The 21,175-nt window shown below is 45.4% G+C and overlaps 1 protein-coding gene across 7 annotated transcripts in view; it reads right to left on the reverse strand.

Annotated features, from left to right (window-relative positions):
• The window catches only part of FAM110B (family with sequence similarity 110 member B), a 457,749-nt gene that overhangs the window by 55,702 nt on the left and 380,872 nt on the right, over positions 1 to 21,175 (reverse strand). Inside the window, exon 3 of one of the 7 annotated variants that reach the window (XM_073331098.2) lies at positions 19,860 to 19,990. The exons of the other annotated variants lie outside the window; for them this stretch is intronic. The gene's annotated coding sequence lies outside the window, so the exon portion shown is untranslated. The remainder of the gene's footprint in view (positions 1 to 19,859; positions 19,991 to 21,175) is intronic. 7 annotated transcript variants of the gene reach the window in all.

Genomic DNA, 21,175 nt, shown 5'->3' on the forward strand with positions numbered 1-21,175 from the left:
TGGAGGGGGGAAGCTGAAGGGCAGGTATAGTTGAGTGTACTGGAGGGGGTACCTGCGGCGGGGGTACTCACTGGAGGTGGGGGGCAGTGTCACGCCATGTCTCTGTGGTAGGGTGGCTGGTGCAAGCGCAGGATTCAGCAACAGCCATCAATCAGCGCCTCCCCGCTGAACCACCTCCCCAGGGCTGGGAGTTGGGGCCTGGGTGGGGGGGATCCAGCAGCTGTGGCTTGCAGGGGAATAGACCAATCAGCTGTGAATGCAGAGGAGGGACTAACAGGGAAGCGGATCAATAGGGACTCTTTCTGAGCTGCAGCTTGTCAGCTCTGCAAAACCCCTGGATATTTCCTGTTATTTGAGAAATCAGTCTAGACAGAGAAAGGAAGCTCAAAAAAGAGAGGCTATGTCTGGGAAAAACCTGGATTTGTGCTTGAAATGGCCTACCTTGATTATCATACACATTGTAAGGAGAGTGATCACTTTAGATAAGCTATTACCAGCAGGAGAGTGGGGTGGGGGGGAGGTATTTTTTCATGCTTTGTGTGTATAAAAGATCTTCTACACTTTCCATAGTATGCATCCAATGAAGTGAGCTGTAGCTCACGAAAGCTTATGCTCAAATAAATTGGTTAGTCTCTAAGGTGCCACAAGTACTCCTTTTCTTTTTGCGAATACAGACTAACACGGCTGTTACTCTGAAACCTGTCACATATTGTAAGGGACCATTCAAGGTAGAGTGGCCCATTAACACCTCTGCAGAGGTATTAACAGACTACTCTACCTTGAATGGTTCCTTAGGCTACTGACAAGAAGCTGAGGTACAGGGGGGAGAACTGGCACAGGCCAGGCAAGGAGACTGGCGGCATGGCTACACTTGCAGATGTTGAGCACTTTGAATTAAACCAGCCTTTGGAGAGCGCATTAGGGAAAGCGCTGCAGTCTGTCCACACTGACAGCTGCAAGCGCACTGGCGTGGCCACATTTGTGGCACTTGCAGCGGCATTGGGAGCGGTACATTATGAACAGCTATCCCACAGAGCCCCTCTTCCCATTCTGGTGCTCTGACTTGTGGGAAGGGGTGGGCGGTGCGGGGCATTCTGGATCCTGTCCCAATGCTCCATGATGCATCGGTTCACATCCCAGCAATCCCTGTGCTTCCATCCACATTTGGCACCATTTTTCAACCGTTTCTGTACTGCGCGCTCTGTCTTCCCTTTCGGTCTGCGGGAATGGAGCCCAAACTGCTGAGGAATATGCTGACGAGTCTCACCAGCATGTCACATTTGGCAGTCGAGTTACTCCGTAAGATCCAAACGGACAGTGAGGTCACCGATGATGATGATATCAACACGAGCAACGCATATGACAGGAGACTGCTTGTGGCATTCATGGACATGCTCACCACTGTGGGACACCGCTTTTGGGCTCAGGAAACAAGCACTGAGTGGTGGGATCACATCGTCATGCAAGTCTGGGATGATGAGCAGTGACTGCAGAACTTTCGGATGAGAAAAGCCACTTTCATGGGACTGTGTGAGGAGCTCGTGCCCACTCTGCGGCGCAAGGATATGAGATCGAGACTCTGGGTAATGTGCATGACATTGTGGCTGGCTTTGCACAAATGGGTTTCCCTAACTGTGGAGGGGCAATAGATGCGATGCATATTCCAATTCTGGCACCAGCCCACCTAGCCTCCGAGTACATTAATCGGAAGAGGTATTTCTCTATGGCTCTCCAGGTGCTTGTGGATCACCATGGGCGTTTCATTGACATTAACGCAGGCTGGCCTGGAAAGGTGCATGACGCACACATCTTTCGGAACCCCGGCCGTTCAGGAAGCTGCAAGCTGGGACTTTTTTTCCAGACCAGAAGATCACCACAGAGGAAGTCAAAATGTCCATTGTGATCCTTGGAAACCCACTTACCCTTTAATGCCATAGCTCATGAAACCCTACACAGGGAGCCTTGACAGCAGCAAAGAGTGGTTCAACAACATGCTGACCCAGTGCAGAATGACTGCGGAGTGTGCTTTTGGCCATTTAAAGGGCCCCTGGCGCTCTCTGTATGGGAAGCTGGACCTGGCCAATGACAGCATCTCCACGTGCTGTACCCTCCACAACATTTGTGAAGGGAAGGGTGAAAGATTCACTCAGGCATGAAACTCAGAGGAGGCTGAATTTGAACAGCCAGAGAGCAGGGCTATTAGAGGGGCTCATCACGGGGCTGCAAGGATTAGGGATGCCTTGAGGGAGCAATTTGAGGCTGAAAGCCACCAATAATCTTTGGTGCCCTGCACGGGAGTAAAGTGCAGAGGTTCCAATGTTAGTTGGAATCTGTGTTTGGTATGCTGACTTGCAGTGCCTGTTGCTTTCCTGGGCTAAGGTATTTTATACTTTAAGCAATAAAAAAGGATGTTTTCAAAGCCAAAAAATCCATTTATTGAAAAGGAAATCCATTTATTGAAAAGAAACACAACTGCTTGGGAAAAGAAAGGGCAAGGGGGTGGGGTGGGGAACGGTACAATCACAGATTTGCATATGTCCTGTTATCATACTCAGCCTTCCTGTATGGAGTGCTGTGCAATGAGTGCTGCACTTCAGGATGGCTATAATGCATGGTGATGGGGGCTGAGTGCAGTGGGTAAGGATTGTAGTTGTCAGGGCTGAGTGGTGATAAGAACCCGGCTGTTGGGGAAAGTGGGTTGGAGGTGACATGGGGGCACAAGGGAAAGAGTTTTGGGACAAGGGCTGCGCGGGGAGCGAGCACGGTAGTGTTCCGCCTGCATGGCTACGAGCCCCTGGATCGAGTCCGCTTGGCGCTCCATGATGCTTATAAGCCGATCCGTGCTTTGCTGCAGGAGCTCCGTGCTTTTGTGCTGGCACTCCTCATTCTGCTGACAGATCCTCCTTTTGCTCTCCCTCCACTCCTGTGCTTTTAGATGCTCATTAAGGGACTGCTGCATTACTTCATGCAGCATGTCTTTGCTTCTACGTGGCCTCTTCCTAATTCTTTGGAGTCTTTCGGTCAGTGATAACATGGACGGCTGAGATCTGAAGGTTGCATCCGTAAAGGCAAAATGCAACACTTAACAGAGGCAGCATTGTTCACACCAGACAGAGCAATGATTCCCCCATACTTAAGGACAAGCACAGTGTACACAATAGCAGAATTTGCACGTCCCAATGCGAGTGCACATAACCCACGGGAGCCCCAAAATGGTGAGTAAGCACAGGGTCAAGGGGGATTGATTTTTTCACGGCCATACTGTCCTCTGGGTTTCTGTGCCTTGGGGAGAGCCAAGAGCTGCAGGGGGCCCCTATGCTGAACACTGTCCCCACATTTTCCACAGGAGTTTGTCCTGGAAGATATCTCGCTGCTAAGGGTGACCTGGGAAGCAAGGGAGGGTCTTCTACTACAATGTGGCTTCCGCCCTGGCCCATATGCAGCTTGCCTGTGTGCAGAATGGTTGCCGCACCCCTCACAGCAGAGTGGCGTGGACATGTTAGCCTGACTGGGACAAGACTGCAGTGGCTCTCCCAAGAAACCTGCACAAGCGCATTGGCCAACTTCTGGATGAGACCTTTGAAGAGATCACTGAGATCGATTACCACGATGTGAGAGAGAACATCAATGCTCTATTCTGCATCTAGGCATGCATGCAGCCCTAACCCTCCTTGCCCCAAGAGGCCACAATGAATAACTTCCAAATAACAAAATAAAAGCTGCATACCAGGCACCTCCACTGGTGTTTTTCCTTCCCCAAGCACCAGCCGCTGCGACTGGCTACCTTCCTCCTGGCTTGAGAACAGCTCCTGGCTGCATGCATCAAGGGATACCGGGGTGTCTTCCTCTGCCTCAGCACCCTCGCTCCCACTTTTCTGCTCCTCCTCTTGCCTTGTTGGACTGGGCTCTGAAGTGTCCATCGTGGTATTTGGAGTGAAGGTGGGGTTGCCCCCAAGTATCGCATCCAGCTCTTTGTAGAAACGGCAGGTCGTGGGGGGCAGCACTGGACCGGCTGTTTGCCTCGCAGGCTTTGTGGTAGGCATTCTGCAGCTCCTTCACTTTAACCCTGCACTGCACTGTGTCCCGGTCATGGCCCCTTTCCATCATGTCCTTTGATATCTGCCTGAAGGTAACGTAATTCCTACGGCTGGAGCGCAGCTGGGAGCAGGCAGCTTGCTCCCCCCAAACACTGATGATGTCCAGCACCTTGCCATTGCTCCATACTGGGAATCGCCAGGCGCGTGGACACATGGTCACCTGGAAAGATGAGCTGAGAGCACTCCACACCTGGCTGAGCAAATATAAAGGGGATTTTTCAAAATTCCAAGAGAATTTAAAGGGTGGGTCTGATGGTTGGTCACCTGAGGGAAGGGCAGTAGAGTTCAAAAAGTGATGACCTGAGTGCCTAGAACAGGTATTGTGAGACACTTCTGGAGGCCGATCAGAGCGCACTAACAGACCAGGCCGTCCACACTGGCACTGCGGTGCTCCAGTAGGGGCGCATCAAGCATTATTCCACTCGCCGAGGTGGAGTACCAGGAGCGCTCTAGCAGGAGAGTCCAGGCGCTCTACGTGCCTTGCCAGTGTGGACGGGTCAGGAGTTAGGGGCTGCTTCAATGCGCTGTAACTCGCAAGTGTAGCCAAGCCCTAGGACTGGATGTGGAGAGAGAGAGATTGGTTGGGGAGCACTGGGAACCAGACAGCAATACCCAGAAGGGGAGACTAGGACTTGCTGGGCAATGAGACTGGGATGAGATGGCTAGAGACTGAGACTGGGGTAGGCAAGAAAAATGAGACTGGGGTTATGTCTATACTAGCACTTTTGTCGGTAAAACTTTTGTCAGGCAGGGATGTGTAAAAACCACCCCCAACCAAGTTTCACTGACAAAACTGCCGGTGTGAACAGCACTATGTCAGTAGGAGACGCTCTCTCACAGATATAGCTACCACCGCTCGTTGGGGGTGGTTTAATTATGCCAGCAGGAGAGCTCTCTCCCATCAGCATATAGTGGCTACACAGGAGTCCTTACAACAGTATAGCATAAGTCCATAGTGTAGACGTAGCCTGGGACAGGGACCCTGGGTGGGAAAGAGACAGGATTGGGTTGGAGATGACAGGGCTGAAAAAGTCAGACTTGAGGGGAATGAGAAGAAGAGTCTGTGCTCACTAGAGCAGACGCCGCTCTCGAACTTGGAATGGAACCCAAAATTCCTCTGTCATCAGCAAATATCTGTCAATGTGTGTGAGTCCCATTCCACTCTGGTGTTGGTCCAGTCAGAGGATAACAACCCACTACTGCTTTCAGTTACTCTCTTAGGTCAAGTGGCAGAGGTCTATGCAGTAGAATTAAAGGTTCCAACTCTGCTGATGAACCACATGGGTGTCAATATGATGTCAGATGATAGAATGTTTTTTTCGGTTTGCTTTTTCAAAATCCTAGGAAACTACACATAAAAAACTATGTTAAAAACATTAAGGACAAAGTCAAGCACTCAAACATTAGGAAATGCCAGAATTAAGGTTGCTAGTGTCATTTTAATTTGGCCCCCTTGTGTGTATGCATTATGATTCAGTCTTTAATTACATCAACACATACTATTTTCTTCCAAACAGGACCTCTGCCTCATTCAGTACACAGTATGGACTCTGCTCACTTAATGAGCAACTAATGTGTATTTTGTTTCATCCTCCTCATTCAGTGTGTGGTCCCAGGCCTTATTTACTGCTCACTGTTAAAACCCTGCTTTGTTTACCCCCCTCCCCCACCAATTATGGGCCTTCAAATTATCACCAAAAATCCCTGAAGTTTGAGGGTTTCAAAAACATACAAAACAATATAAAACAATGTTGGTGTGCAACATGTTTAATCAATCTCTTCCATTCTTTAATGCTATCTGATCTCTTGCTAGAATTTATGTGGGAAAACAAATTAAGAATTATGCTAGCTATGCTGCAGAAAGTCATGGGACTTTATATTTCCAGCTAAACAACATGTTTTGTTTGAGCTCTTATAAACTATGACTGTCCTGGTTGTTTTGACTGACAGGATCCTTACTTTACGATTATGTCATTTACAGTATCAGCTAAAATAATCACAAAATAGAGTGTTAACAGTTGCATCTTAATCGTAAAAAACAAAAAACAAAAAACAAAAATCCAACACACTGTGACAAGGAAAAGAACCAACATTTGTTAATGCAAATTAATGGCTTCAGATTACAAACACCTTAGTGCAGCTGCATTTCTGTGAAACAACAAAATACGAGTTGTAAAATTAAGTTGCTTGAAAATAAATCAGACAACAAAACTTAATTACTGTCAGCAAGGACATTATATTTTAATGCTAAAATGCATGAAACACCAGCCAATTTCAAGAAGCAATAATTTTAACACAGACATAATATGTAGATCACAATTTCTAGGGAATAACAGGTTGAGATGCCTATTTGCTCAGAATTGTAGGATTTATAGCTTAATAGCTGGCATGTCAATTGCTGAAATGCTTTGCAAATTTTGCAGCTCTCATAGTGTGTGATTCACTAGACTGGTACAAAAAATGACTTATTTCATCAGATGCACACTTCAAAATTACACTCGCTTTGGCAAGGAGTGAAACTAGTCAGCTGGTGAAAAGTTTTTATTTTAGTATCCATCCCTGGTTTGATTGCCTGCTTTAAAATATGAAAGTTTTACTGCAGATTTTCACTACCTATCAAAGGAACACTTAGAATACATTCTCTCTCTTGTCAAAGGCAGTATTTATGTATATGAGAAAATAAAATTGCTCTAACAGAATAGAAGCGTAACAAATTTACAGTGGAAGCAAGTTATGAAAGAGTTCAAGTACATTTATATCTCCTGGGAAGCTGATGTTCAAAAAGCTAACACTGATGGGGAGTGAGTACTGTATGGCTTTTGGCTGAAATATCATTTCACCTTGCTTATCGCTCTCAACTCCTGCTTCTCCCTGCCCCTGCTTTGAGGACAGCTGCATACCAAGGAAGGAGATGCAATAATTTTTGACTATTGTGCAAACTTTGTAACCTCGATAAAAATCCTAGATAATTTGATCTATAAAGTACCATGCAAACCTCTAAAATTTATGACATGATGAAATATACATCTCTCTCACACTCCCTTCCTCCCACCTCTCCCACACCAAAATAAGAAAAAGTTAGAAGAAAATCTACCTCACCCTCTCCTAGGCCCCAGAACCTTGCAGAAGAGAAATAAACACTGCACTAAGTGGGAATGAGAGATCATGTCTAATCTTGGAGGAACCACTGCATAGGCTTGGTTCAGTCATTTGTGCCTCAATGGCCATACATAGCCAAGTGGCAGGACCACTCTGAAAATAAAACGTCACCTCTAATCTGAGTTTTAACTTGATAGGGTACAAATACAGAAAGAATGGGAGAATCTTTCCCCCTTACATTATCAGGAATACATAACATTAACATTTTAGCTGATGTTTTCAAAGCTATTGCCAGTTTTAAAGGGAACTGGGTGCCCAAATCTCCTAACCAGTTTGAAACTCTCAGCCTCTCTATTTATAGACCACCTTTAAGCCCAAATGATCTCCAAGTACTCTTTAAACTTTACAAATAACGGGCCATCTATTTGTCTTGTGCCACTCTTCTGCAAACTCTGATTATGTACATAAACTGCATGCACACTAACAGGGGACAGGTTGTGCCTCCTTTTGAAGTCTGATTTTTAGATGAATATTCCTCCCTCCCCCACTTGTGAAATACACCCACATCTACGTTTCTAAGCCTTGGTCTACACTAGGCGTTGAGGTCGAATTTAGCAGAGTTAAATCGATTTAACCCTGCACCCATCCACATGAAGCCCTTTTTTTCGACTTAAAGGCCTCTTAAAATCGATTTCCTTACTCCACCCCTGACAAGGGGATTGGCGCTGAAATCAGCCTTGCTGGGTCGAATTTGGGGTACTGTGGACACAATTCGACGGTATTGGCCTCCGGGAGCTATCCCAGAGTGCTCCATTGTGACCGCTCTGGACAGCACTCTTAACTCGGATGCACTGGCCAGGTAGACAGGAAAAGGCCCGCAAACTTTTGAATTTCAATTTCCTGTTTGGCCAGCATAGCAAGCTGCAGGTGACCATGCAGAGCTCATCAGCAGAGGTGACCATGATGGAGTCCCAGAATCGCAAAAGAGCTCCAGCATGGACCGAACGGGAGGTACGGGATCTGATCGCTGTTTGGGGAGAGGAATCCGTGCTATCAGAACTCCGTTCCAGTTTTCGAAATGCCAAAACCTTTGTCAAAATCTCCCAGGGCATGAAGGACAGAGGCCATAACAGGGATCCGAAGCAGTGCCACGTGAAACTTAAGGAGCTGAGGCAAGCCTACCAGAAAACCAGAGAGGCGAATGGCCGCTCCGGATCAGAGCCCAAAACATGCCACTTCTATGATGAACTGCATGCCATTTTAGGGGGTTCAGCCACCACTACCCCAGCCAAGTTGTTTGACTCCTTCAATGGAGATGGAGGCAACACGGAAGCAGGTTTTGGGGATGAGGAAGATGATGATGATGAAGTTGTAGATAGCTCACAGCAAGCAAGCAGAGAAACCGGTTTTTCCGACAGCCAGGAACTGTTTCTCACCCTGGACCTGGAGCCAGTACCCCCCGAACCCACCCAAGGCTGCCTCCTGGACCCAGCAGGCGGAGAAGGGACCTCTGGTGAGTGTACCTTTTAAAATACTATACATGGTTTAAAAACAAGCATGTTTAATGACTAATTTGCCCTGGCTTTCGCAGCTCTCCTGGATGTACTCCCAAAGCCTTTGCAAAAGGTTTCTGGGGAGGGCAGCCTTATTCCGTCCACCATGGTAGGACACTTTACCACTCCAGGCCAGTAGCACGTACTCGGGAATCATTGTACAACAAAGCATTGCAGTGTATGTTTGCTGGCGTTCAAACAACATCTGTTCTTTACCTCTCTGTATTATCCTCAGGAGAGTGACATCATTCATGGTCACCTGGTTGAAATAGGATGCTTTTCTTAAGGGGACATTAAGAGGTGCCCGTTCCTGCTGGGCTGTTTGCCTGTGGCTGAACAGAAATGTTCCCCGCTGTTAGCCACGGGGAGGGGGGAGGGATGAGGGGGTAGCCACACGGCGGGGGGAGGCAAAATGCGATCTTGGAACGAAAACACATGTGCTATGTATGTAATGTTAACAGTAAGCTTTACCGTGAAAGAGTGTATCCACTGTTCTATAAAACGTGTCTTTTTAAATACCACTGTCCCTTTTTTTTTCTCCATCAGCTGCATGTGTTTCAAGGATCACAGGATCTTCTCCTTCCCAGAGACTAGCAAAGATTAGAAGGCGAAAAAAATGCACTTGCGATGAAATGTTCTCTGAGCTCATGCTGTCCTCCCACACTGACAGAGCACAGACGAATGCGTGGAGACAGACAATGTCAGAGTGCAGGAAAGCACAAAATGACCGGGAGGAGAGGTGGCGGGCTGAAGAGAAGGCTGAAGCTGAAAGGTGGCGGCAGCGTGATAAGAGGAGGCAGGATTCAATGCTGAGGCTGCTGGAGGATCAAACTAATATGCTCCAGCGTATGGTTGAGCTGCAGAAAAAGCAGCAAGAGCACAGACCGCCCCTACAGCCTCTGTGTAACTAACCACCCTCCTCCCCAAGTTCCATAGTCTCCTCACCCAGACACCCAAGAGCGCGGTGGGGGGGCCTCCGGCCACCCAGCCACTCCACCCCAGAGGATTGCCCAAGCAACAGAAGGCTAGCATTCAATAAGTTTTAAACTTTTAAAGTGCTCTGTGGTCTTGTCCTTCCCTCCTCCACCATCCCTCCTGGGCTACTTGGTAGTTATCCCCCTATTTGTGTGATGAATGAATAAAGAATGCATGGATGTGAAGGAACAATGACTTTATTGCCTCTGCAAGCGGTGATCAAAGGGAGGAGGGGAGGGTGGTTAGCTTACAGGGAAGTAGAGTGAACCAAGGGGCGGGGGGTTTCATCAAGGAGAAACAAACAGAACTTTCACACCGTAGCCTGGCCAGTCATGAAACTGGTTTTCAAAGCTTCTCTGATGTGCAGCGCGCCCTCCTGTGCTCTCCTAACTGCCCTGGTGTCTGGCTGTGTGTAACCAGCAGCCAGGCGATTTGCCTCCACCTCCCACCCCGCCATAAACTTCTCCCCTTTACTCTCACAGATATTGTGGAGCACACAGCAAGCAGTAATAACAGTGGGAATATTGGTTTCGCTGAGGTCTAACCGAGTCAGTAAACTGCGCCAGCGCGCTTTTAAACATCCAAATGCACATTCTACCACCATTCTGCACTTGCTCAGCCTGTAGTTGAACAGCTCCTGACTACAGTCCAGGCTGCCTGTGTATGGCTTCATGAGCCATGGCATTAAAGGGTAGGCTGGGTCCCCAAGGATAACTATAGGCATTTCAACATCCCCAACGGTTATTTTCTGGTCTGGGAATAAAGTCCCTTCCTGCAGCTTTTGAAACAGACCAGAGTTCCTGAAGATGCAAGCTTCATGTAACTTTTCCGGCCATCCCACATTGATGTTGGTGAAACGTCTCTTGTGATCCACCAGTGCTTGCAGCACTATTGAAAAGTACCCCTTCCGGTTTATGTACTCGCCAGCTTGGTGCTCCGGTGCCAAGATAGGGATATGGGTTCCGCCTATGGCCCCAGCACAGTTAGGGAATCCCATTGCAGCAAAGTCATCCACTATGACCTGCACATTTCCCAGGGTCATTACCCTTGATATCAGCAGATCTTTGACTGCGTTGGCTACTTGCATCACAGCAGCCCCCACAGTAGATTTGACCACTCCAAATTGATTCCCAACTGACCGGTAGCTGTCTGGCATTGCAAGCTTCTACAGGGCTATTGCCACTCGCTTCTCAACTGTGAGGGCTGCTCTCATGTTGGTATTCATGCGCTTCAGGGCAGGGGAAAGCAAGTCACAAAGTTCCATGAAAGTGCCCTTATGCATGCAAAAGTTTCGCAGCCACTGGGAATCGTCCCAGACCTGCAACACTATGTGGTCCCACCAGTCTGTGCTGGTTTCCTGAGCCCAGAATCAGCGTTCCACTGCATGAACCTGCCCCATTAGCACCATGATGCCCACATTGCCAGGGCACGTGCTTTGAGAGAAGTCTGTGTCCATGTCCTCATCACTCTCGTCACCGCGCTGACGTCGCCTACTCGCCCGGTTTTGCTTTGCCAGGTTCTGGTGCTGCATATACTGCTGGATAATGCGTGTGGTGTTTAATGTGCTCCCAATTGCCAAAGTGCTCTGAGCGGGCTCCATGCTTGCCGAAGTATAGCGTCTGCACAGAAAAAAGGCACAGAACGATTGTCTGCCATTGCTCTGACGGAGGGAGGGGCAACTGACGACATGGCTTACAGGGAATTAAAATCAAGAAAGGGGGTGGCTTTGTGAGAAACAGAATGGCCCCCTCAAGGACAGAACCCAACCCCTCAAGATAGAACTCAAAACTGGGGTTAGCAGGCCATTGATTTCACAGAGGGAGGGAGGAGAAAATGAATACAAAACAAATCTGGTCTATTTCTTCTTTTGATCCACTTCATCTATCTTTATACATCTTGCTGGCAGCGGACCGTGCAGTAGGACTGCTAGCCATTGTCATCTCCTGGGTGCTCGGCAGAAGACGGTGCAGTATGACTGCTCTCCATCGTCTTCTGCTGGCTGCTGATTAAAAGACAGCGCACTGCTGGCAGGACTGAATCGCCATGAGACGAAACTTAAAAGGGAAATGACCTGGCTGAGTCACTCCCATGTTTGCCCAGGCGCCCTGACCTCATTGAGGTCGGTTAAAAGAGCACCCAGGACTACGTTGACGATGGCTACCAGTCATACTGTACTGTCTGCTGCCAAAAGGCAATAAACTGCTGCAATAAACAGCACCCAGGAGACATACGGTGACGGTTAGCTGAACGGGCTCCATGTTTGCCGTGGTATGGTGTCTGCACAGGTTCCTCAAGAAAAAAGGTGTAAAACGATGGTCTGCCCTTGCTTTCATGGAAGGAGGGAGAGAAAGGGGGCCTGACGATATGTACCCAGAACCACCCGCGACAATGTTTTAGCCCCATCAGGCACTGGGATTTCTACCCAGAATTCAAATGGGCGGCGGAGATTGTGGGAACTGTGGGATAGCCACCCACAGTGCAACGCTCCGGAAGTCGACGCTTGCCTCGGTACTGTGGACACACTCCGCTGACTACATGCACTTAGAGCATTTGTGTGGGGACACACACAATCGACTGTATAAAAACGCTTTCTACAAAACCGACTTCTATAAATTCGACTTAATTTCGTAGTGTAGACATACCCTAAGTACTAAGTTTCATTCAGAAGACAGCTTCTGACAGCACGGTGCTCCCAAACACCATGATGACTTAGTGAAAAATTAAAAAGGTATATTAGAACCTGCTTCTTCAGCTGAATTATGAACATTGGGAAGAGAAAGTACACATATTCTTGGCTAAGGATGTGCTGTACTGCTAGACACACAATCTTTTGGAGGAGAAAAAACACAAGTCTCTTCTGTGTGTGAAAGTTAAGGTTCTGACAGCACTTTTCAAAAAGATACGAGGGTAACCCCTGCGTCCTTATCAATGCTCCATTATAAAGTTTTTACAAAATACACTAACACACCCACACGCAGTACTTTATGGTGAAGGTATTTTTTATTTAAATGGTTAACTAAAATTTAGGGGCCTACTGTTACAGAGTGCTGAGCATACAAGAGCTCTTATTGATTTAAAATGGGACCTGATGAATGCAGAACACTTGAAAATTAGGGCATTTATGTCAGAAACTTCAGAAACTAATTTTAGACAACCATTTTTGAAAATGTTAGCCTCCACCTTCAAAGCATTAAACAAGCATTACCTAATTACTCTCTGCAACTACCCTGCAAGATGGTTAATATTATCCCTATTTTATAGGCAGAGAAACTGGGAAAGTGACTTGCCCAAGGCCATACTGCAAGTCAGCAACAGAAGTGGGCTTGGCATGCAAATTCCTGGCTTCCACAGCAATCCTGTTTTCTGTCCATTAAACCAGATGCTTGAAGTAGCGTATGAAATCTTGCTACTAATATCCCTGTGTACAACATAAAATTGCTATGTTTGGTCACGTGGTCACTGCACTAGCACTTGAAAATACACATTGACTGTATATAGCATCTTCAATACTGTTGCAGGTCGAGTGTGCCCCATCCCTTTTTGAGACGGAGCAAGGGTGATTATGGATCCGCGGCTGAGTCTATACAACCATCCCTTGTCTTGGGATAGCTTGGCCTAGGGGTAAAAGTCAATATGGCCGCTCTCTCTCAGGGCTGTGTGGCCTAGCACTCAAAGTCCATAGGGCTGTCCTGTTCAGCAGGGCTGTGTTGTCTAGTGGCCAGAGTCAGTATAATGGCCCTCTTAAGTAGGGCTGTTTGGCCTGGTAGCCGGTCATGACAGTGGACTGCCACTGGGGAGTGGGCTGGGGGAAAGAAGGGGGGCATGGTGGCCTGGTAGGGGAACCCGGGCCCTCCCTGTTCCTCCAGGTCCCAGTCCACCAGGTCCCAGCTCAGGCCCCTGATACTGGCAAGTACGCTTGCCACTGGGTCAGCGGGGAATCCGCCCAAAACACACTGACACCACTAGGTATAATGCCTAGTCCCCCTGAGCTACTTATAGAATCACAGAATATCAGTGTTGGAAGGGACCTCAGGAGACCATCTAGTCCAACCCCCTGCTCAAAGCAGGACCAATCCCCAGGTTTCGCCACAGATCCCTAAATGGCCCCCTCAAGGGTTGAACTCACAACCCTGGGTTTAGCAGGCCAATGCTCAAACCACTGACCTATCTCTCCCCCCCACTTCCTCCCTGTCCCTTGTATAGTGGTCCTGATATCTCCAGAGTCCATAGGCTCTTTGGCCTGTGTGACTCTCAGCAGCTCTGTCACTCCTTGGGAGTCTGAGGAGCTTGGGCATTTGCCTGGGTCTCGGCATCTCCGGCTTCTGCCATCTGTGGCTTCAGCAGCTCCCGGGCTGGAGCTTGCAGCATGCATCATCCTTCTTCAGCAGTAAGCCCTGAATGAGCCAAGCTGCTCCCTTTTATAATTAGTCTCCAGCCGGAGCATGCCCAGCAGGGCTGAGGGGGCATGGCCTCCTTGGCCCAGAGAGTAGAGTTAACCCTTGCAGTACTAGTGCGGGGTGAGTGCACCCTGTGACAAGTACCAAAGGTGTTATAAGACAACGAACTTTTAGCATTCCTTTATTCTCTGTTTTCCCTTCTCTTTTCTATTAATCTCATTTCTCTCTCTTCCTTCAGTGAAATATGACAATTTATTCATTTACTGCAAATTTATCTCATAGCATATACATCCACCGATCTAGAGATGCTATTGGGTTAGACTTGTCCATCGCAGTACATGAAGGCAACTTAGCTAAAGTTTCTGGTGCTGTTACATGCCTTTACATAATAGATGTACGCTGCAAAGCTTTCCCAGTAGACATATAACTCCAATTCTTTTTAACACTTAATAGCATTATTATGGATATTCCTTTTGTGTGATTATTTATTATTACACTGTAATAAAAAAAGGGACCAAACACAGGAGTCTCTGGAATTCACATCACAAAATGGTATCTGGAGTGATCAAATATACCTTAGTTTAAATTTTCTCATTCTGCCTTACATATGTGAATTGAAGGAGGGTTACACAAGTATTCATATAACAAGGAATTAAAAAGAGGATAATTAAAAGAACGAGGGATGTCCTACAGACTGGTTAATATAGATTACAAGAGAATCAATTTATAGGTAAGGAACAGACTATTCTATTCCTATACATGAATACAACCAATATGGATATGTTTCAGAGTAACAGCCCTGTTAGTCTGTATTCGCAAAAAGAAAAGGAGTACTTGTTGCACCTTAGAGACTAACCAATTTATTTGAGCATAAGCTTTCGTGAGCTACAGCTCACTTAATTGGATGCATACTGTGGAAAGTGTAGAAGATCTTTTTATACACACAAAGCATGAAAAAATGGGTGTTTACCACTACAAAAGGTTTTCTCTCTCCCCACCCCACGCTCCTGTTGGTAACTGCTTATCTAAAGTGATCACTCTCCTTACAACGTATATGATAATCAAGGTGGGCCATTTCCAGCACAAATCCAGGGTTTAACAAGAACGTCTGAGGGGCCGGGGGAGGGGGGTAGGAAAAAACAAGGGGAAATAGGCTTGAATAGATACTGGGAGTGGCTAAGTCATTATGCAAGGTAACCTAAGTTAATTGTATCCAATTTCCAAATGAATTCCAATTCAACAGTCTCTCGCTGGAGTCTGGATTTGAAGTTTTCTGTTGTAATATTGCAACTTTCATGTCTGTAATCACGTGACCAGAGAGATTGAAGTGTTCTCTGACTGGTTTATGAATGTTATAATTCTTGACATCTCATTTGTGTCCATTTATTCTTTTACGTAGAGACTGTCCAGTTTGACCAATGTACATGGCAGAGGGGCATTGCTGGCACATGATGGCATATATCACATTGGTGAATGTGCAGGTGAACGAGCCTCTGATAGTGTGGCTGATGTTATTAGGCCCTGTGATGGTGTCCCCTTAATAGATATGTGGGCACAGTTGGCAATGGGCTTTGTTGCAAGGATAGGTTTCTGGGTTAGTGGTTCTGTTGTGTGGTATGTGGTTGTTGGTGAGTATTTGCTTCAGGTTGGGGGGCTGTCTGTAGGCAAGGACTGGCCTGTCTCCCAAGATGTGTGAGAGTGTTGGGTCATCCTTCAGGATAGGTTGTAGATCCTTAATAATGCATTGGAGAGGTTTTAGTTGGGGGCTGAAGGTGACGGCTAGTGGCGTTCTGTTATTTTCTTTGTTAGGCCTGTCCTGTAGTAGGTGAATTCTGAGAACTCTTCTGGCTCTATCAATCTGTTTCTTCACTTCCGCAGGTGGGTACTGTAGTTGTAAGAATGCTTGATAGAGATCTTGTAGGTGTTTGTCTCTGTCTGAGGGGTTGGAGCAAATGTGGTTGTATCGCAGCGTTTGGCTGTAGACAATGGATCGTGTGGTGTGGTCAGGGTGAAAGTTGGAAGCATGTAGGTAGGAATAGCGGTCAGTAGGTTTCCGGTACAGGGTGGTGTTTATGTGACCATCGTTTATTAGCACTGTAGTGTCCAGGAAGTGGATCTCTTGTGTGGACTGGACCAGGCTGAGGTTGATAAGCTATTACCAGCAGGAAAGTGGGGTGGGGGGAGAGAAAACTTTTTGTAGTGGTGAACACCCATTTTTTCATGCTTTGTGTGTATAAAAAGATCTTCTACACTTTCCACAGTATGCATCCGATAAAGTGAGTTGTAGCTCACAAAAGCTTATGCTCAAATAAATTGGTTAGTCTCTAAGGTGCCACAAGTACTCCTTTTCAGTATGGGTATGTATCCAGTCCAGTTGGAAATAAAACAAACAAGAGGGCTGGGTGAAAATCACAAGTATCTGAAGAGTTTTGTGCTTTTCTTTAAATAGGGAACTGTAACCTAAAGGGCACTGAACTAAGGCTGTATCTGTGGAAGATGAAATACCTACTTTGTTGTGTTTCATGACTCAAAGTCACCGCCCTGTTAATTTTATTATATGAGACTATTTTTCTCTGTCCAAGAGCTGGTAAATATCTGATTGAAAGGGTTCCAATGTCCAAAGGAGGCATATGTTTAGACATGCACATGAGTTCTAACAAAAATTTGACCCATCTGGAAACACTGAACCTTTGGGCCTTTTTGTCTGTGTGTGTGTTCTTCCACATGATAAAAAAAAAAACAACTCTTCTAGAGAGCTTGTAGCCTACTAAAGTAGTATTTGATGATGACTGCTCAAGTGTATGAAATATGACTGCAGTGTTTTTGTTGTTGTTGCTTGTTTTTATTTAAAGGGATGAATTGGTTTAAGGTGGAAAGAAGGTAGATATGCTTTCTGATTCGAGTGGACAGTGGAGTTTACTTCAGGGAGAAATTCTGGAGCTGGTATAAGAGCTACTTGTCTGAAAAGAACACCATGAAAGGCTCCTTGAGATAGAAGACTCCCAGCTGGCCTACTCATCTAGCTAGTGTAATCACTATTAAGAAGGTGACCTTTCTTGATAAGAAATATTAGGACATTTCAGACAGCAGTTAAAAAGGAAGCTTCTTAAAGACCTTACAAAGAATTTTAAGTCCATCTGGGTACAGGATGTCCACAGTAGGTCTCACTGAGTAATATCCTTAACAAATCTGGTTTTCCCTTTTTTGATATATACAGTGCACACCTCCATACACAAAATCACAGCCCAGTAAAATTAGACATATTCAAATAGAGCTTCCAACCTACATATAGGAGATAACTTAGTCTTTCAAAACTGATATAATGTGTGAAAGCAATAGAACATAAAAGTGAAAATTAATTTTTTTGAAAGATTAAAGGAATATCTTTGCACAGAATACATAATTAGGATACACAATCCTCAACTTTGTGATACAAAAGGCTTGAAAATCTGCTTGCCCACTCAATAGCGTGGAGTAGGAAGCTTTCCCTGGTGAGTTCAGAGGCTAAGCTACTAATTTCTTTAGAATTTAAACTTTAATTTAAATGTTTTTCTACCCTGAAGAATGATTACATAAAAATAGCACACATTTACTCTAGGTAAAGAAATCATGCGAAGTTATACCGGCAAAAGCACTTTTATGCGAGTATAACTGTTTACACTGGGGAGTTTGTCGGCACAGAAATGTTGCAAATACATAATAATCATAAAAGCAAAACACACACCTCAGGGAGAAACTCTTGAGCTGACTTCCGATCTTCGGACATTTAGGCCTGTTCTATATATCAAATCTAGTTTTTAATTACAGTGGTGACCCCCACCTTCATTGTCAATAATCAGCTGTGATTATCCCTTTTCTGCTTCCCACATCAGCATCAGCCTTCATGCTGTCTCCCATGCCACCCCAGCACATTGTGAAGCCACCATCTTTTCTCCTCTTTCAAATCTCTCCTTAAAATATCTTTCTTGATAAAATTTTAATCTTACTGTATTTTCTTTGTACACATAGTATTCAATCTTAAATCTGTAAACACTGTCAGTGGAGTTCCTCTTGTAACATTATCCCTGTGCTTAAAGTTATGCTTGGGGCCTAAAAGGAGATTGGAAAATATTGGGAAAAATTTTAACTGTACAAATTAAATTTCAATTTAACATAATAAGATGTATACACCACAAGGAGCATTTTCAGCTCATCTGGTCACTTTTATCATAATTCAGGTCTCAGGAATCCAGAACTTTGATGTGCCAGCTCCTATTCTGGGTCATTTCCCAGTTAGGGATATCAAACGTACAGTTGAACAAACAATGCTGGAGCTTGCATTATGGTCAAGTCCCACTTTTAACCCAATATTGTATATTTTAAACATTATTTTATCATGAACAGTACATGAATTTTAAGTATTACACTTTAAAATTATGGAATATTGGAGACAATGAGACTCTTCTCACCACAAATAGATAGCCAACTGTTGGTGCAACATAAGATGGACTCTGGGATATCACTCCAAATGGGAGCTCGAAGTCACAGAGGGTTTGCATTGTTGCAGAGAGGTGGAGAAGCAAGGAATTATTTTGGAAATATATTCTCTTCCAAAAGAACAAAAAAATCCCAATTAAATACAGATATAAAAGTGCTTCCGTACTCTCTTTAGTTGGGGCATTTAACAAGCTGGAAATGTCTTCACCATACTTATAGATCACCTTAAAAGGTATTTTTAAAAGACAACAGCAATCTAATCAAATGTAAAATGTCTAACCTGCCAATGTAAAAAGAAACAAAAAAGCCTGCCCAACTGACAACAGTAAAAGGATTTATTTTATTTAATTTTGAAAAATCAATATAAAAATGAAGTCCAAAACTTCTTAGTGGATGTGTCATGATTTATTAAGCATGGAGCCTAAGCAAGCCCTCATAAGAGAGAAATTGCTTTCTTTCATCTTTAAAACAGACTTCTCATTCTTTTGCAAATACCATCATTTCAAAATAATTCTTGTCCAAGTAGCAGTGACACCATCAGAACTTGTGAACAAGGCAGAATAGAGTAATAAATGCTGCACTATACATGCATTTTACACATTCAAAACACACAAAATATGGTGGTGTAATGGATTTTAAAATAAAATCTAATCTAAATTCCATGTAGAAACGCATGCCACAGAACATTTCTGGATCTATTAATGTAATTAATAACTATTATTGTAGATAATGAGAATCACCCTGTGAGAGGCCTCTGCTACTCAGTGAAGAGCACAATATAACTACAGAGACAGGTGTGGAGATATTCTTCAAATATCACATGAGAACAGATGTGGAATTTCAGGCTTCCAATTTCTGTTTTAATGATGAATTGCTCAAAAGATTTCCAGATGTAAACAATACTGTTTGTTCTAACTTTACCAGTAGCATGCTCCTGTACTTACAGTAAAGAGGACATACTGATCAGTTGTCAGGTATCAACAGATGCATTGTGGCTTCATGGTCTTATAAACTGTTCTGAGATGCATGTGTCTGTAAAACAAATTTGCATCTCCTGTCACCCTCATCTCTGCCTGTCTCTCACACTTCTGGAAGTTTCACACCAGCTTAAATTTAACATGGCTCAAACTGAATTCCTTATCTTTCTTCCCAAGCCCTCTCCACTCTCCCACAATCTCTGGCACTCGTGGCAACAGCACCATCCTCTCTGCTAATCAGGCCTCCTTCATTTGGGTGTTGTCTTGGCTAGGAGATCTTCTCACCTTACTATAGGCCCCTGGCTATTATGTGCCGGTGCATTTTTTCAAATGGTATGTTCAGGGGAGCAGAAGGATGTGAAGGTGTCTATCAGTGGGATAGATGGATAGATTCAGGTTGGAGAGACAGGGATAGACTGAAAAGAGAGAAAAACACAAAAAGAGGAAATGTGGGGCAGCCAGAAAAATATAAAGGCAAAGCTTGAACACATTATGTAGGGAAAGAGATCTAGGAGCCAACGGGAAAGAAAAGAGGAAACAATAGACAGTGAAAACAATGAAGGATAAGATACTGTCTTAAAGTTTTATACCGCTGCCCATGACTCTAGTAACTACCACCCACACCAAAATCACTAACAGCAAAATCCCCAGTGGACTTCATGGTGCGTCCGGCATTTTTGGCACCCAAAACTCTGCTAGGTGTAGGATTTTTGTTTTGTGCAGGGGGTAGTGGTGGTAAGTGTTTAGAAACAGAAAGGGATGTTTGAACTGTGAGCTTCACTTCTGGAGGAAATACTTTCTTAAAGAAACATGCTCCATGATGATTACAGTAAAGAGAAGAGAAAAAAGGTGAAATAGGGCCAGGTAGGTAAAGAACATAAAAGGGATTCTGAGATTCTTAGCACAACTTTCTTTTTTAAGAACTATTAATAGAAAGTTGTTACAATTACATACAAGAAACAGTACACAACTACTTATTTCTTTAAATTTGCATAGGTTCTCTCATTGTCATTATTATTTTGATTACGGTAGTGCCTAAAGGCCAGGGCTCCATTGTGCTAGGCACTATTCAAACACAGAACAAAGAGATGGTCCCAGCCCCAAAGAGTTTATACCCAGTGGTGCAAGTAAAATTCATTTCTTACTGGTACGTGGGGGGGGAACCAGGTAAGCGGGGCATGTGACTTCCCCATGTGACCCTCCATGTGATTCCTCACTGTGCCGCCCCCAGCCCGGGGCTCCCACGCTCTCCCCATCCCCTCCCCACATCCATCCCATGTTACCGGGGTGGGGGGGGGGGAGGGAGAAAAGGGCTCTGTCCTCCTCCTGCTGTGCCAGAGACTTCAGGGCAGGGCTCTCCCGGGAGCTGCTATGGTACACAGATGGAGATGCAGCTCCGTGGAAGGGCAGAGGGCGGGGCTAGGCATTCTGCTCCTTTCCATGCTGGGAGGGGCAGCGGGGAAAGGAGCAGAACTCCTCCGGCGGGGCTGCTGCTGTGTCTATAAATATGCTGGTACGGCATACCCGCCTACTTGCACTGCTGCTTATACTGTAAGTGGTTGCAGAGATACCTTAAGTTTTCAAACCTTGTTCAGATAGAT

The sequence above is a fragment of the Lepidochelys kempii genome, chromosome 2, assembly GCF_965140285.1.
Source record: "Lepidochelys kempii isolate rLepKem1 chromosome 2, rLepKem1.hap1, whole genome shotgun sequence".
NCBI lineage: Eukaryota > Metazoa > Chordata > Testudines > Cheloniidae > Lepidochelys > Lepidochelys kempii.